The following is a 17,520-nucleotide window of genomic DNA, read 5'->3' as shown; positions in this document are numbered from 1 at the left end:
TCAAAAAACTGAAAATAGAACTACCTTATGACCCAGCAATCCCTCTACTGGGTATATACCCCAAAAACTCAGAAACATTGATACGTAAAGACACATGCAGCCCCATGTTCATTGCAGCATTGTTCACAGTGGCCAGGACATGGAAACAACCAAAAAGCCCGTCAATAGACGACTGGATAAAGAAGATGTGGCACATATACAGTATGGAATACTACTCAGCCATAAGAAATGATGACATCGGATCATTTACAGCAAAATGGTGGGATCTTGATAACATTATACGAAGTGAAATAAGTAAATCAGAAAAAACCAGGAACTGCATTATTCCATATGTAGGTGGGACATAAAAGTGAAACTAAGAGACATTGATAAGAGTGTGGTGGTTACGGGGAGAGGGGGGAAAGGGAGAGGGAAAGGGGGAGGGGGAGGGGCACAAAGAAAACTAGATAGAAGGTGACAGAGGAAAATCTGACTTTGGGTGATGGGTATGCAACATAATTGAAAGACAAGATAACCTGGACTTGTTGATCTTTGAATATATGTAACCTGATTTATTGATGTCGCCCCATTAAAAAAATAAAATTATAATTAAAAAAAAAAAAAGAAAATAGTTTGTAGGTATGTTAAGTGTACAAATATGCACACCCATGCACACATCTCCACCTTAGGGGAAGAATCCACTGCTTTACCAGATTCTCAGTGGGGTCAACAAGTCTAAACAGTTTAAAACTATCAAATTTTATGTGTATTATGTAAGTATGCTGGAGGGAAGGGGGACTTAACATGAGGAGAACAGAGCACTAATTAAAAACCTCATTCACATCTAATCTGGAATAAAAATGTATAAATGGCCAAAACATCATTATACCAATCTCCCCTTAAGGTCTCTTATGGATTGAACTGTGCTCCCCCTAAAAAGATACATTGAAATCCTAAGACCTAGTACCTCAGAATATGACCTTAATTGAAAATAGGGGTTTTAAATATGTAATTAGTTAAGGTAAATTATGTCACACTAGATTAGGTGCCCTTATAAGAGGGTCATGTGAAGATACAGAGATACACAGGGAGAACTCCATGTGACAACAAAAGCACATACTGGAGGCAGATATTAGAGTTATGTAGCTACAGGCCAAGGAACGCCAAATTTGCCAACAAAAAAAGGTAGGAAGAGAAAAGGAAGGATTCTTTTACAGGTTTCAGAGAGAGCATGGACTTTTTACTTCTAGCCTCCAGAACTGTGAAACAGTAAGTATCTGTTGTTTTTAACTACCCACTTAGTGGTACCTTGTTATAGCAGCCCTAGGGAACTAACAGAAGGCCAAATATCATAGGAACTAAAAGGCAGAGCAAAAGGCCTTCTAGAGAAGATGCATTTGCTCTCATGCCACTGTAAATTCATCATGGACATTTTCCAACACACATGACAGTTTCAGTAACCAAAGTGCCCTCTTACTAAATACTTAATATGGAATGACTTTTCCAAATGGGTGCAGGAAAGAATGATTGAAAAAAGTTTATATAAAAAGGTAGATCAAAATAATGTGAATGTTCAGATGCCAGAACAAATCAATGGGGTGTATACTTGACTGTATATCTGTATACTGTAATACCTCAGTATATAACAACAGATTCAAAAAAGAAATGTTCCAATTATCTTTTTCTATGTATCAAAATCACTCTAAAACTCAGTGTCTTAAAACAATAATTGGCCCTGGGCAGTTGGCTCAGTGGATAGAGCATCAGCCCATCCAGCATATGGAAATCCAGGGTTCGATTCCCAGTCATGGCACACGAGAGAAGTGAACACCTGTTTTTCTTCTCCTCCCTCTCCCTTTACCCCTCCCAAAGCCAGTGGCTCAATTGGTTGAGCATCAGCCTTGGGCACTGAGGATAGCTCATAGGCGCTAAAAAAGCTCAGCTGATTCAGGCATCAGCCCCAGACAGGGTTTGCCAGGTGGATCCTGGTCGGGGGCATGCGGGAGTCTGTCTCACTATCTCCCCTTCTCTCACTTAAAAAAATAATAATCATCATTTTATTCTCTCTCACAGTATCTGTAAGTTAGAACTTGAGATGGGATGGATTAAGCATTTTTAGTGGAACAATTTCTAGCTCCTGATCCTAGATCCTCTTTGGATGTTCTCTCCACATGAGGTAGTTTATGGTTTCCCCTGCAGCATGACGATCTCAGGCTAGACTGCCTACAAAGCTGCTCAACATTTCAAAACCAATATTCTAGTGAGCTAGGTAGAAGCTATGAAAGTCTTTTCTTTTCTGACCCCACTTTGAAAGTCATACACTTCTGCCACATTCTGTTGGTTACAAATGATTCAAAAGACCACCTAAATTCAAGGAGAGAAGGCATAAATCCTACATCAGGGTGAGAGGACAGTCAAGTTCACCCTGAAAAAACAGGTGAGATGGATGACACTGTTACAACCACCTTGAAAATACAATCTGCCACTAAGGGCATGGTGAAGTAACTTTTTACTACTCTTGAGACTATCAACCATTTAACCCATGTCAAATCTATTTCATGGGGCTAGAGAATGAGCTGTTCCTGACTACATTTTTTTAATCACCCAAAATGACTTATAAAAATATGGTCCTATGCGTCTCACACTTGGAAATATTCTGCCTATGAAATAACCTCATTTACTGAATAAAAAAAATGTCATTTTCCCATGTTTGCTTAATTATGAGCTTCTAACCAGAAAGTTACCACTTGGAGCTGACAAACTACTAGACAAAAGAAAAAAAAATTAATTTTACATAGGCTATTAAGAGGCCTCACCTTATAGGAAAGTATATACTTTTAAAGAAATTTCTGGTAGATTCCCATCAGGAGGCATATTGGGAACCACTGCTCTAGTGGTTCTAACTCTGGAATCTTTAGTGTTTTGATTAAACCTCAACATAAAAGAAAACTTTCTCGGAAAGTAAGCTGCAAGCAGCAAATCAAGGGCCAAAATGCAAATTCAAAATGTAAACTCAAAATGTACAGATTATTTACTGTAATCAAGCTAATAAGAATGGGTTCCTTTTTTAAAAATTAAGGCTTATTAGGCATGTCCCCATAAACAAAAGAATAGCTGTGGCATCTTGGTTAACATTTCTTTTTCAATAAAAGATGCTAGTGTCCAACCCTGTTGTAAGCACCCATTGAAGTAGATATAATGGGCACTCTGTTTGCCCGCACAGATCCTGATACCAATATTTAACTCTCTGTATCCTATTTTCCTCAATGTTGAAGGTAATAAGATAATTGTTCTTGATAATAAGGAATGTTCTTGATAATAAGGAATCTCAGCAATCTCAATGGGTTGATTAGTTCTTAGAGCACTACACAAGTATTTTGTACACTGATGTTGCTATGTAAGCATGGCACTTTGGCAAGAGTGAAAAATTACTCTAAGGCCTCATTCTTCTGGAAAATATTAAGACTCTAAGATTTCCTTTGAGCAATGTAAAACTCAAACACAAAGACATCTTAAGAAGTCAAATTCTACTCCATCAGGGAGGAAATGTTAATTCTACAGCATTAAAATGATCTGCTGACAAGAAAATAAATTTTTCAGCAATATCCATTTTCCTCTGCTCCTGTTTGTCCTCAAAGTCTGTACCAATAGGGTAACTTCTTACTGTAAAGGCTATAGAAGGGCTGTGATCTTGTTAGCACCCAATTTGGTAATAAACTGTACCACTGCTTGCAAAAATACATACTCAATGCCATTTTAGGAGAAAACAATTACTAAAAGTAATTTTCATAAGTCACACATGACTCCTTTTTAGACAAACTATTGTACTATAGTCTTTCCCTACTATAATAAAAATGTTTTCATACTAATATGAAATTTTTATCCTAATACTTTCAGACTAAGGAAAGCGAAACACAGTATTCTAAAATATATTTAGATTACGTTCTACAGTAATGATCCAAAAACAGGAAAGACCACCCAGACCACCCATCAGCTAAAAATTATTTAGAAAGCATGACCTTCCTTAGTTCCGTAAGGCTCCTTATAAATACACTTAACTCAGATAGTTAAAGTTACAAAAATGAGCATGTTATCAAATATACCAAAGACTTTAATTTGTATATAATTACTAACTCTGATTGCTGCTACACAAAATGCTGCAAAGCTCTAACTCCATATATACACTCAAAGAGTTGAATTCTTTAATTTTCAGGAGAGACACTTAATGCCACTAAAGCTGTGTTGTCTTTAGCAGACCACGGTTTTCAATTGCCATTATTCTTATTTTTTAATTAAATAATTACTGTTCGTTGAACTTCATTATCATTTTAGCTTTAGTTGCTTTACTCAAACTGCATAATGTATTATACAATCATATCACTAGGATTTCAGGCCTACAGTTTTCTAACTACAATGGTACCTTGAGATACAAGTTTAATTCGTTCTGTAACCGAGCTCGTAAGTCAGTCAACTTGTATATCAAACAAATTTCTCCCATTTAAAATAACTGAAATAGATTTAATCCATTCCAGCCCTGTGAAACATCCCCAAACCATCTTAAATTATAAAAAAGACATGTTTTTAATTAAGAAACTCACATGTATACTTTACCAATGCATAACAAAACATATGAAATAAAAGAAAAAAGTGTTATTTAGTACTATATTCTTACCTTGGAGACAGATGAATATGGCTAACAGAGGTGAATGGCAGAGGAGGTGGGAGGGAGGAAGGGATGCAGGCACTGTAGACACGTAAACTAAAACGGCACTTTCTTTTTTTTTTTTTTTTTTTTTTGCACTTTTCTGAAGCTGGAAACAGGGAGAGACAGTCAGACAGACTCCCGCATGCGCCCCACCGGGATCCACCCGGCACGCCCACCATGGGGCGACGCTCTGCCCACCAGGGGGCGATGCTTTGCCCATCCTGGGCGTCACCATGTTGCGACCAGAGCCACTCTAGCGCCTGAGGCAGAGGCCACAGAGCCATCCCCAGCGCCTGGGCCATCTTTGCTCCAATGGAGCCTTGGCTGCGGGAGGGGAAGAGAGAGACAGAGAGGAAGGCGCGGCAGAGGGGTGGAGAAGCAAATGGGCGCTTCTCCTGTGTGGCGGAATCGAACCCGGGTCCTCCGCACGCTAGGCCGACGCTCTACCGCTGAGCCAACCGGCCAGGGAAAAACGGCACTTTCTTAACACTAAATGTAAACTAAAACTGCATTTTCTTTAAACAAAACTAAAACTGCACTCTCTTTACTTAAAATAAAACCACAAAAACTTAATTGTAAAAAAATGCACTTTCTTAACTTTAAACTTAACCTAAGCTTAACATTACCTATTTTTCATTTAATCATCACCTGTTTTTGCCTTTTTGGCAGCACTTTCACTTGCAGGACTTTTGAATAAAAATCTATCCAAAGAGGTTTGCTTTTGCCTGCCTTTTAAATGTTACGGAAATGTGACAAACAAGTGTCATTAAAAAGTGCTGAAGCACGACCAGTTGAAACTTTTTCTGGGTGTTTGTTTCAATGAAACTTGAAAGCTTCTCCCACATTGCCAGCATGTCTTTAATTTCACTTGTAGAAATCACTTCCTCTGACTTTACCTCCTCCTCACTACTAATCTCTTGCAGAAGCTCCATATGTTGCATCATCTGTAGCTCCTTCAACTCCTCAGTTGAGAGTTCCTCCTCATGTTCCTCCACGAGCTCATTTATACCACCCTCATCTACCTCCAGACCCACTGACTTTCTGAGGGACACAATCTCCTCCAAAGCTTCTACCTGGGTCTTGGTCTCTGGTTCTAATCCTGCAACAACATCAGGCCATAACTCTTTCCATGCCGAGTTCAAGGTTCTTCTTGTAACCTCTTGCCATGCCAAGTCAATAATGCGTAAACATATCACGATGTTGTAGTGATCTTTTCAAAACTCTCAAAGGGTTAGATTTGTATTCTCAGTCACATCAAAGCAGCGGCAGAACAAGTGCTTTGTGTAAAGCTTTTAAAGTTGGAAATGACCTGCTGATCCATCGGTTGCAAGATTGAAGTCATTGGGTGGGAGGTAGAGGACTTTCACGAATTTGAACTCATCAAGAATGTCATCTGCAAGACCATGTGGGTGGGCTGGGGCATTATCAAGGATTAGTAATGCTTTCATCAGGAGTTTATTTTCTTGAAGATATTTCTTCACTGCAGGACCAAAGACGAGATTTACCCATTCCATAAAAAACTGCAGCGTAACCCATGCCCTAGCATTGGCGTGCCACATAACCTGCGGTTTTTCTTTAAGAATCTTGTGAGTCTTAAAGGCTCGAGGATTTTCAGAATGATACACTAGCAGTGGCTTTACTTTACAGTCACTGCTAGCATTTGCACACAATGCAAGGGCTTATGGCCTGGCAGCTTCTTCTCCACTGTGATGAAAGTCCTCCTGGGCTTTTCCCAAACAATCCTGTTTCATCACAGTTGAACACTTGTTGGGGGCTGTAGCTTTCCTTTGCGATAAGCGCAGCAAAACGTGCGATGTACTCCTCAGCTGCCTTAACATCAGCACTCGCAGCTTCACCATGCCTCACCACCGAGTGGATGCCAGATCTCTTCTTAAAATTTTCAAACCAGCCGTGACTTGCCTTAAACGTATCTTCTGCTGCCTCTTTTGAGGTTGATGATTCTCTTCTTCAAGTCACCGTAAATAATACGTGCCTTTTCGCATATTACAGTCTCCATCACTGTATCTCCTACCAGCACTTTCTCTTTCACCCACACCAGCAGAAGCTTCTCCATTTCTTCATGGATATATGTCCTTAATTGGGACAGAACTGTAGTTCCTTTGGCTGGATCTGCACTTTTGATGGCATTCTTTGGTTTAAGGATGGTACAAATTGTAGATGTATTACAGTTGCAATCCCACGTACACCACGCTCGTGTTTTTCTATTATTCTTGCTTTACTTCTATTGACATCATTCTCTTCTTCTTCTCACCACTGTCCTTTACACTCACTTTCTTCAGTCCCATGATAGCACACAAAAAAAGTTAGTAAAAAATGCAAAAATGATGCAAGAACGAGTACAGTGCATGAGATTCGACTTGATTCTGCAGGTAACACGTGAGAAAGAATGATTTGCTGGTGTTGTGCTGCCAATAATGGACCCGTGCGCCAACGCGCCAACAAGCGGCAGCTTCCTGAATCTCAACTCGTATCTCAGAATTTCGCTCAGATCTCAAACAAAAATACAACCGAGTCGCAGCTCATATCTTAAAACACTGTATGCTGGTCTGCTCATATCTCAAGGTACCACTGTAATCTAGACTTTAAGATAAGTAGTATATTTTTTGTGATTCAATTAGGAACCATCCATATTCCTGATGAGGAAAATCCCTCTCCCTCCAAAATGCCTGTATCTTAACAATTAGCTGTTATTCCACTAAAAAGTGGGAATTAATGAGCTAAAAGGCCATAATTAAACAGCTTAAGAGTCACTACTTTTAAGGGTTCCTACCTTGGCTATGGGGTCACTAATTATAGGGGCAGGTCTTCCTCCTGGCCACCAGGTCTTTGCCAACCAAATGTGACATAAGGACTTGGAAGTAACTTTCATGGAAGAATTAACTTCTCTGAACTTGGATGTCAATAAGCCCTCCAGTCTCTAATTCTGAGTGAGAAGCTTCCAGAAATGTCTTTAAAGGACTAAATCTCATAAATCGTCTTCTCAAAAATCATTTCCGCCTGACCAGGCGGTGGCGCAGTGGATAGAGAGTCAGACTGGGATGCAGAGGACCCAGGTTCGAGACTCTGAGCTCGCCAGCTTGAGCTCGGGCTCATCTGGTTTGAGCAAAATGCTCACCAGCATGGACTCAAGATCGCTGGCTCAAGCAAGGGGTTACTTGGTCTGCTGAAGGCCCACAGTCAAGGCACATATGAGAAAGCAATCAATGAACAACTAAGGTGTCACAATGCGCAACGAAAAACTAAAGATTGATGCTTCTCATCTCTCCGTTCCTGTCTTCTGTCCCTGTCTATCACTCTCTCTGACTCTGTCTTTGTAAAAAAAAAAAAAAAAAAGAGAAAGACACTTCTTTCTCCAAAACTGAGATCTAAACTGAAAAGACAGCCAAAATATGTGAGAGTAACAGACTTACAAAAAATCAGGTAGGATACTGAATAACTACACTATTGGGACTGCTACTCTCCACCTGACCTTGGGCAAGTCAATTAACTGCTCTGATCATTCATAAAATTTACTGAAGGGGAGGCTAAACCACTGAAGGTTAAATCCCCTTCTAGCTCTCAAAGTCTATTTACCTATTTCTGTGTATTAGAGCAAGTTGTTTCCTAAGAACACATTAGGTACTCAGAGAATTATTAACTCTAATAGGTCACAAGGGTTATCAATTTAAAGTAATACACCTAATACTCACTGATCTTTAAACAACCTATGTATGCACTGCTCTGCAGAGTCAAACGTCCCAACAGCAGCTAATTCTTATCTCCTGAGGATTCTCATATGCTAATAACCATTACTTTTACTACACTTTAGGTGCAATCCACAAGTTTTTTTAAAAATATATTTCTAAACACGATTTTAGGACCATTCTTTAAAACAAGATGGATGTTAAACATTCAAGATCTCTGGGCTCCACTGAGAATCAATCCTTTGTTGACCCAATACACATTTCTAAACTCCTGTATCATCACATCCAGGAATTATTTCAATATAAATGTGAACCTCAAAATACTTTAACAAGATCCTTTCCTCCACAGATCCTAACTATGTAAGGGCAAGAGAGGTCAAAGAAGTTTTTTCCCTTATGTCTGAAAAAATGGTATTTATTCATTAATTCATTCTTACATCATTATCTACTTTCTGTTAATTCAGGATAATTAACAGCCATTTTATAAAGCACCATACATACACTTCTTCCAAATTCTTTAGTAAAAGCATTCCTACATACCTACTAAACGGGCTATAGCTTGTTTTTCCCCAGGAACCTAATTAAGAAGTGGTATTTTTTAATTAAGCATTTGCATAATGAGTTTCATAATTTTATCGCTCAAAAAAAAACTGTTCGTAAAAGGTGGGCAGTACTCAGAGAAATAAATTAGAGTTTAATTTTAGTAGTATGCTTTCTGCCTCTACATTAAACTCTGGCTTATTAAAACCAGAATCCAGGCCCTGGCCGGTTGGCTCAGTGGTAGAGCGTCAGCCTGGCATGTAGAAGTCCCGGGTTCGATTCCCGGCCAGGGCACACAGGAGAAGCGCCCATCTGCTTCTCCACCCCTCCCCCCCTCCTTCCTCTGTCTCTCTCTTCCCCTCCCGCAGCCAAGGCTCCACTGGAGCAAAGATGGCCCAGGCGCTGGGGATGGCTCCTCGGCCTCTGCCCCAGGCACTAGAGTGGCTCTGGTCGCAACAGAGCGACGCCCCGGAGGGGCAGAGCATCGCCCCCTGGTGGGCAGAGCGTCGCCCCCTGGTGGGCGTGCCGGGTGGATCCCGGTTGGGCACATGCGGGAGTCTGTCTGACTATCTCTCCCCGTTTCCGGCTTCAGAAAAATACAGGGGGGAAAAAAAAAACAAAACAGAATCCGCAGGCCCCCAAGGATATTTCAGTAGGTTCTAAGAGTCCTATTAACCCCCTGAAATTATATGAAAATTTTTTTATTTTTCTGAGGATCTAGCGTAAAGCTTTGAGAAGACACTCAAATAAAATCCTATGTTCATGACCTTTGACTAAGAATTTCTCTTGCCTTACAGATATATTTTAAGATTTTATTTCCAGTTAATATTTCAAAGTATTTAAGTCAATACTCCAAAATAATAACATATAATGGTAAAAATTCCTTAAAGGATTGCTCATGTGACTAGCAAAAATTCCATAAAAGGTAAGAATGATGTAAACTAGATTTAATTTTTATTTATTGATTTTAGAGAGAGAGGAAAGGGGCGGGGAGAAAGGAACATTGATTTATTCCCCTATGTGCTCTGATCAGGGATCAAACTGGCAAACTGTGCTTCAGGATGAAGCTCTAAACAACCAAGCTATCTGGCTAGAGTGTAACTAGATATTTCAAAGTAATTCTCATATTTTCAAATGGTTAACGTTTACATTAAACACACAGACACGCCACTATTTGAAATTTCAAAATGACATACCTGAAAGCTGATCACACATACACACAAACATTTTAAACAAAACTGATCCATTAATGCACGTGGAACTAAGACGTTTGTTTAGAAGGCTTTTTAAAAGAGCAGGTCAAATAATTCACCATGGACAGTGATACATTTACAAAGTAGTGTGTCCTAATTTGTAATACAGCAATTGGTTTCTTTCAAGTACTGATGTAAGATATACAGTATGTCAATATCTTAAAGGGGTCTAAAAGACAGAGATACAGATTTAGATATAACTTATTTCATAAAGCTAAAATTAGATTTTTCTACTTGCTTTCTCCATGTGATCACCCTCACCTCCCCGCAAATGTTTTCTCCCTGTCCAAATCCTACTTTCATTCAGAAATGTCATTTCCACTTAGAATCTCTATAATCAATTTTGACATATGATCTCACTACATTCTATTTTATATATATCCATCTACCCAATTACATTATCCCTGCCCTCCAGATTATATCTAATTTCTCTTGTCCAGCACAGTATATTCCAAGTCTCAAAATATATATAAAAAATTTTGCCTGACCAGGCGGTGGTACAGTGGATAGAGCTTCGGACTGAGATGCAGAGGACCCAGGTTTGAGACCCCGAAGTCGCCAGCTTGAGGGCAGGTTTATCTGCTTTGAGCAAAGCTCACCAGCTTGGACCCAAGGTTGCTGGCTCGAGCAAGGGGTCACTTGGTCTGCTGAAGGTCCACGGTCAAGGCACATATGAGAAAGCAATCAATAAACAACTAAGGTGTCCCAATGAAAAACTGAGGATTGATGCTTCTCATCTCTCTCCGTTCCTGTCTGTCCCTCTCTGACTCTTTCTCTGTCTCTGTAAAAAAATAAAAAATAAAATAAAAAATTTCCCCTTCACTTAGATTAGCACAACTATTGTCACACTTCTCATGCTACCTGGTAATAACTGGTAAAAATGTCTAGTTTTAAATAGTTTGTCGCACCTGACCTGTGGTGGTGCAGTGGATAAAGGGGTCAACCTGGAACTCTGAGATCACCGGTTCAAAACCCTGGGCCTGCCTGGTCAAGGCACATATGGGAGTTGATGCTTCCTGCTCCTCCCCACTTCTATTTCTCTCTTCTCTCTAAAACGAATAAAGTCTAAAAAACAGATTTGCCACTTAACAGGGAACTTGTTAAAGAGAGGTCCAGTCGTTTTCTTCCGTGTATACCTTAGCCCAGTAGAGACCAGATAAATTTACTTTATAAAACACATTTCATTCTTTAGGCAGAATTATCTTTCAATGAAAGTTCAACAGCTTTGGGATGGTATTCTGTTTAAATTATTCTTTTATTAACTTGGATAAAACATATTTATTCATTCATTAACTATTTACTTGTTACTTACTTCCTCAGATATTCTGTCCTAGTGAATGTAAAATATCAAAAATAATTCACCCTAATAAATTAAAACTCTAACAGTACCCTCAAGGATCCACAGAAAAAAAGGGGCGGAGAAGGAAGACAGGGAGATGAAGAAAAAGAAAAAATAGTAAAAAGCAATAAATACAGTTTTTAAGAGAGGGATCTATGGCATCCACATTTTTATTAGAAAGACAGCAACACAGTTTGTTCAAGCTAGACAGGTCTAAAAGTCTCCTATCCCACTCCATTTTACAGATGAGGAAACTAACGCTCAGACAGGGGAAGTGACTTGCCTCAAGTCACACATCCAGTTGCTAGCAAAACCAAAATTAAAACACAGATCTGCTGATTCACAGTGCAATGTGAATTTTCTACCTGAAAATATTTTCCTCTGCAAATAATATTCACTAACTGAAGAGAATGACTATTGTATTATTAATATATACTTCAGTTCTATTATACTATGCTAAAAAAGAAACTGGCTAAGTAAAGAGAGGAGGCTGGGTAGAAAATGCACACAACATATTGCTAAGACACTTTATACATGAAGACTACATGCATATACCACACTACATCAATTCTGAGACACATTAAACTTTAAGACACAGTATCCATTTCATAAACATTTTAAAATAAATATAGCACTGTAAATATATCTTCTTTTCAAAAAATACTAAAATGTAAAAAGACACCTCTAAAATGTAATTTAATGCACTCTATACGACACAGAATCACTTAACATTTAATAGCCAGTGTCACAAGGCACAAACACACAGAACAAGAATCCCATCTTCTAAGAAAACAGATAGTTACTAGCCTGACCAGACGGTGGCGCAGTGGATAGAGCTTCGGACTGGGATGCAGAGGACCCAGGTTCCAGACCCCCGAGGTCACCAGCTTAAGCGCGGGCTAATCTGGTTTGAGCAAGGCTCACCAGCTTGAGCCCAAGATCACTGGCTCGAGCAAAGGGTCACTCAGTCTGCTGTAGCCCCCTCCCCCATCAAGGCATATATGAGAAAGCAATCAAAGAACTAAGGTACCGCAATGAAGAATTGATGCTTTCTCTCTCCCTTCCTGTCTCTCCCTCTCTCTGTCATAAATAAATAAATAAATAAAATTTAAAAAGAAAACAAATAGTTACTAAATACCAAAGGCTATGTAGCATTTCTTTCAATTGTAGGTATTTATACAAACAAGCTCTCCCTGTCATCTGTCTCATATGCATGAGTTTTGGAGTTTGACAAAGCAAGGTTTGAATCAACAACTCTGTCACTTAGCTCTTCAACCTTTGGAAAGTCACTACTCTGAGCCTCATTCTCATCTGTAAAATGGGATAGTCACTTTAGAGAATTGTATGAAAATTACATGTGATAATTTAAGAAAAAAAGTACGGCACAGAAATAAGTTTTCTCCCACAATCCCTACGGGCCAAATGAAATTAAACTATAACCTATTCTTGACTTACAAGAGTCCTCCCTTCTCTCCTTTAGGGATTGAAATAAATCAGTACTGAATCACAGGGCAGATCTTACTAATTTCCTTTAAGAAATGTGATAGAAAGCTTACTTTCTTGAAATTAGGAACAGAAAACAATGACAAATTTTAAAGGGTTTCAGTTAGTTTTATGTAAATTCAGCACTTCCATATTGTCTTACTCAACAGAGATGAGACTGTAAGCCTATTACAAACCTACTGAAGAAAGGAACCAATGTGTGGGAAGAGCAGAGTGTAAAGCCAAAAGACAAAGTTAAAATGACTCAACTGTATGAGCAGTTTGGTTTCTTTTTAACCTTAAATCCATTTATTAAATGCAAAGAAAATGTTCAGAAGAGCCAAGACTATCTTCATGATTCAGGGTACTTTAGTAACCTGATCCTTCAGATTAAGCACATGCCATCTTTCTTTCTTTTTTTTGGAATTTTTCTGAAGCCGGAAACGGGGAGAGACAGTCAGACTCCCGCATGCGCCCGACGGTGATCCACCCGGCACGCCCACCAGGGGGCGATGCTCTGCCCATCCAGTGCGTCGCTATGTTGCGACCAGAGCCACTCTAGCGCCTGAGGCAGAGGCCACAGAGCCATCCCCAGCGCCAGGGCCATCTTTGCTCCAGTGGAGCCTTGGCTGCAGGAAAGGAAGAGAGAGACAGAGAGGAAGGAGAGGGGGAGGGGTGGAGAAGCAGATGGGCGCTTCTCCTGTGTGTCCTGGCTGAGAATCGAACCCGGGACTTCTACACGCCAGGCCGACACTGAGCCAACTGGCCAGGGCCACCATCTTTCAACATGTAGTTTCAGGACGTTTCCCCTGGTAACAACCCAGTCATTCCAAGATGAGACTGTTCCAATCAAAGTGGCTCATATGCAGTAGACACTGAAGTAAAAAAAAGAAAAATCTTTTCTCGGAACCCAAACATAGTTCAGATCAACAGCCCACCCATATATTCCTCATTAGCTCATTTCAGTTGATTTTCCTCCACCAATTATAAAAATAATAATGCTCATTTTTTAATTTAAAAAATACAAAAAGTACAAGCATTTTGAAACCATCCATGATCTTAATTGCCAAAGATTAAAACATACAAAGGGACATGCCAACATCTTTCCTATGAATTTGACCATTGCTGTGATCATACAAACTTTTAAATTTATATAGAGCATTTGCCACTAAACATGATTAACTATTGGCCTGTATTTTAATATTTTCATTCTGGCTTTGAGACTAAATTATATTACTTTTTTCTTAACTCAAGAGTTACTTCTCAATCTTTATTCTTCTGAGTCTCTTAGCTATATATTTTGCTACTGACCACTTCCCCTTTCCTAGAATTCTTTCTATTCTAAGTTTCCCTAAACTATATATTCCTGTGTCTACAAAAGTCCCTCCAACTAATCTTTTTGTCCTCCACTGGCTCTCTTCTGTTAACTCATGACAATCTCAAAAAATGGCTCAGATATGACCTTGGATTTGCTATCAACTTTGAATCTGAGCAATTAACAGTGTCTGCCATGAAACAGATGCTCAATTAATGTTTACTGATTGGCTATGCCAATCCTGACCATATTAGCTGTGTGACCTTGGGAAAATTAAATCTTGCTGAATCTTGGTTCCCTCATCTATGAAATAGGGATAGTCAAAGGAAGATGATGCTTAGAAAGCTCAAAACAGTGTTTGGACAAAGTAGCATCCAACGAATTACACTACTATTATCAATATATTCTAGCAGACACAAAAATGTTTTTGATTATTAATACATAGCTGAAGACCAAATCTACTTCTCCACAAACCAATTTACTTTCACCATATTCTCTTATAACTATTAAAAAATGTTTTTCTGCTCTTTCCTTTTACTACCTATCTCCAACTCAACTACTCTAAATCTTCTCTTAGCCAACATACAGAATCATTTATCAACTAAGCTACAACAGACCTAGTTGATACTCACACCCTGAAATCTTCACTGACACTTTCAGTCCTCATGTAAAGCCATTTTTAGTTTGTCATTCATTATAATCCTGTCTTCCAATAACACATATCCCAACTCCTGGCTCAAAGGACGGCTCAAAACTCACCTCCTCCCAGAAATCTTCCCTGATTAACTCCATAATACTTGGATTACTTCTCTGCTGGGTCGCCTCAGCACCTCAGCACTTAGGTATCTGTTATAATGATTGAGTAGAATTACCAAGGAATTACTTCCACATCCTAAATAATGGTCCATCAGCTATACTGCTTTGTTGATCTAGTTAATAAGGAAGCACCCCATAATATAACAAACGCCCTCTTTGATTTGTGTCCTTGACTCCACACAATTTTATGTTTGTCAAAAGTGCTGAACACTTCACAATCTCTTTGTCCTATCCTCAAGCAGAAATACACATATATACCTCAGTGCTATCACCTCCTTCCATTTAAGTCCACTGGAAATTTGGTAGTGAATCACTTTCTTTTCTACTATCTCTTCTCTGTCCCAAACCTCTGCCCTCACCCCACTAGTAAAAATTTCAAAAGCTTGAAACAGAAAGGCATCAGAAGTGATATACACATACCATGTCTGTCTTTCCTCTAAATGAAAAGAACTTTGAACCTAGTTATAAAACTTCCCAAGGCTGAAAAATTTCCCTGCAAGCATGATATATAACCAAATTCTTTATCAAAATGGTTGATCCTATAAAATAACAGAATTGTACTTATATGTTAACTCTGACTCGTGCTACTGTAAAAGACCTTGCATCATTTTTATGCTACATTACACATGCCCAAGAAGAGTTGAGAAACTCCTCTACTGGGCAGATTTTCTAAAAGTATCTTCCAATGCTGCCTTGAAATCAATACATACTTTTCATTTAATATCAAAAGCAAACAATACACATGCCATTACTTCTGAGGTGAGCGTGTGGGCCGCTGAGGCAAAACAATTAAGTGAATTGTCCCGGAGGAGTGGGTGGGAGGGAGGTCGATCACCCTCAGTGAGAGTTAACAAATCTGAGTGTTTAGGACCTGTATACACACAGTGAATGAACGTATGAATCTGTATGACTCCTTCCTGAGACATGTGACTCTCCGGTCTCTGCCAAAACCGACAGTTATTATTACTCATAAAAGATCCACACCCTTCAGCTACCATACATAAAATTATCTTGTTTGCTCCTCGTATACTTTCCCAAGTGACCATCTAACGCCTTCTAGTTAAACAGCCTTCCTCCACATCTCACCTAAAACCTCCTCAGTCACCTTCTGGTTTCAGTAGGTGGCTCTTCAGATCCACGTGTCCCCATGCGTCCAGCTCTCTTAACCTTCAAACCCAAGCCTGTCCTACCTTCACTCCCAGCTGATGCCCCCCATCAATACCTACTTCCAAGAGGCCAACAACACTCCACAGCTCCGCACCTTCTCCCCAGAAAAGGATTTCGTTTTTTGAGCATCACCCTTTTCCCGTCACTTTCCTCCTTCCTAGACCTGGAATCCTTCAATCCCAGGCCTCCTTTTACCACCACCCTGAAACACACCAGTCCGCTCCTCCGTTAACTACCCGCCCCACCTTCGCCTCCCCTGAGCGGCCTCCCACCCCAGGCTGCGCCCCTAGGATCCACAGCAGCAAACCAGGCCCCTCCTCACATCCCTGCTAGCGGTCCCCGCCCTCCGGAGGGCGGAGGCGCGGCCAAAACAGCAAAACACCTTCCGGGCAGAAGCAGGCGCCCCCAACTCGGGCAGGCCGGGGGCGGGGGCGGACCGGCCGGTGTAACCCCTGTCTCGGCCTGGCCTGCCGGGCCAGGCGAATAGGGGCCCGCAGCTGGAGCCCGGGCCAGGCGAATAGGGGCCCGCAGCCGATATCTCCCACTTGGCGTCCGGCCTCTCACCTAGACGCAGACTCAGGCCTCGCTTTCTCCCGGCCGGCTAGCGATGGCTCCGCCGCCGTCGCGCTCTCCTCTCTGGCTCTTCCACCGCCCCCGACCGGCTACTGAAGAGCGGATGGGTAGCGGCACGCCCATTGGCTGCGACCGCACTCGCGTCAGCCGCCCCCACCCGGACCACGGGATATGACTGGCTGGCACGGGGCCTCTTTTCCACGTCTTATCCTGATTGGCTGACTCGCGCCCCCTACCAGGAGGACCGCTCACCCGCCTCCTAGCTTCGGCCTCCCACCCCCAACTCCTTTTCCATCCCGGAGAGAGGGGGGATCGGAACGCGAGCGGCCAATGAGAGCGCCGAAAGAAGGTTGGGGGGTGGGCTCTGCGGTTGGCTTGCCCGCGGGGGAAAGTTCAGCCAATGGGCGTGAGGCCCACATCCCGAGCGTCAAAGCACCTCCCCCGGCCACTGGCGTTCCGGCGGGTCGCGCCCAGGGCCACACCCGGTTGCTCGTCCCTCGCGAGGGGTACTCATTTATATGGTGGGAGGCTGCAGAGAGGCTGGCATGGGGGACCTTCGGCAGCTCTTGTGGTGTCCTCCGGTACTGCTAACGTGGAGCCCGGGTCGCCTTCTAGTGGAGCTGGTTCGGGTCCATGAGAGCGGAGCC

The 17,520-nt window shown here is 41.1% G+C and overlaps 1 protein-coding gene across 1 annotated transcript in view; it reads right to left on the bottom strand.

The window, feature by feature from the left end:
• Window positions 1–17,007, bottom strand: part of FAR1 (fatty acyl-CoA reductase 1) — a 67,461-nt gene extending 50,454 nt beyond the window's left edge. The window contains exon 1 of the mRNA XM_066251008.1: window positions 16,865–17,007. The gene's annotated coding sequence lies outside the window, so the exon portion shown is untranslated. The remainder of the gene's footprint in view (window positions 1–16,864) is intronic.
• Between the last annotated feature and the right edge of the window lie 513 nt (window positions 17,008–17,520).

The sequence above is a fragment of the Saccopteryx bilineata genome, chromosome 1, assembly GCF_036850765.1.
Source record: "Saccopteryx bilineata isolate mSacBil1 chromosome 1, mSacBil1_pri_phased_curated, whole genome shotgun sequence".
NCBI lineage: Eukaryota > Metazoa > Chordata > Mammalia > Chiroptera > Emballonuridae > Saccopteryx > Saccopteryx bilineata.
The sequence above is the reverse complement of the archived record's forward strand: the minus strand, read 5'-3'. Positions and strand labels throughout refer to the sequence as shown.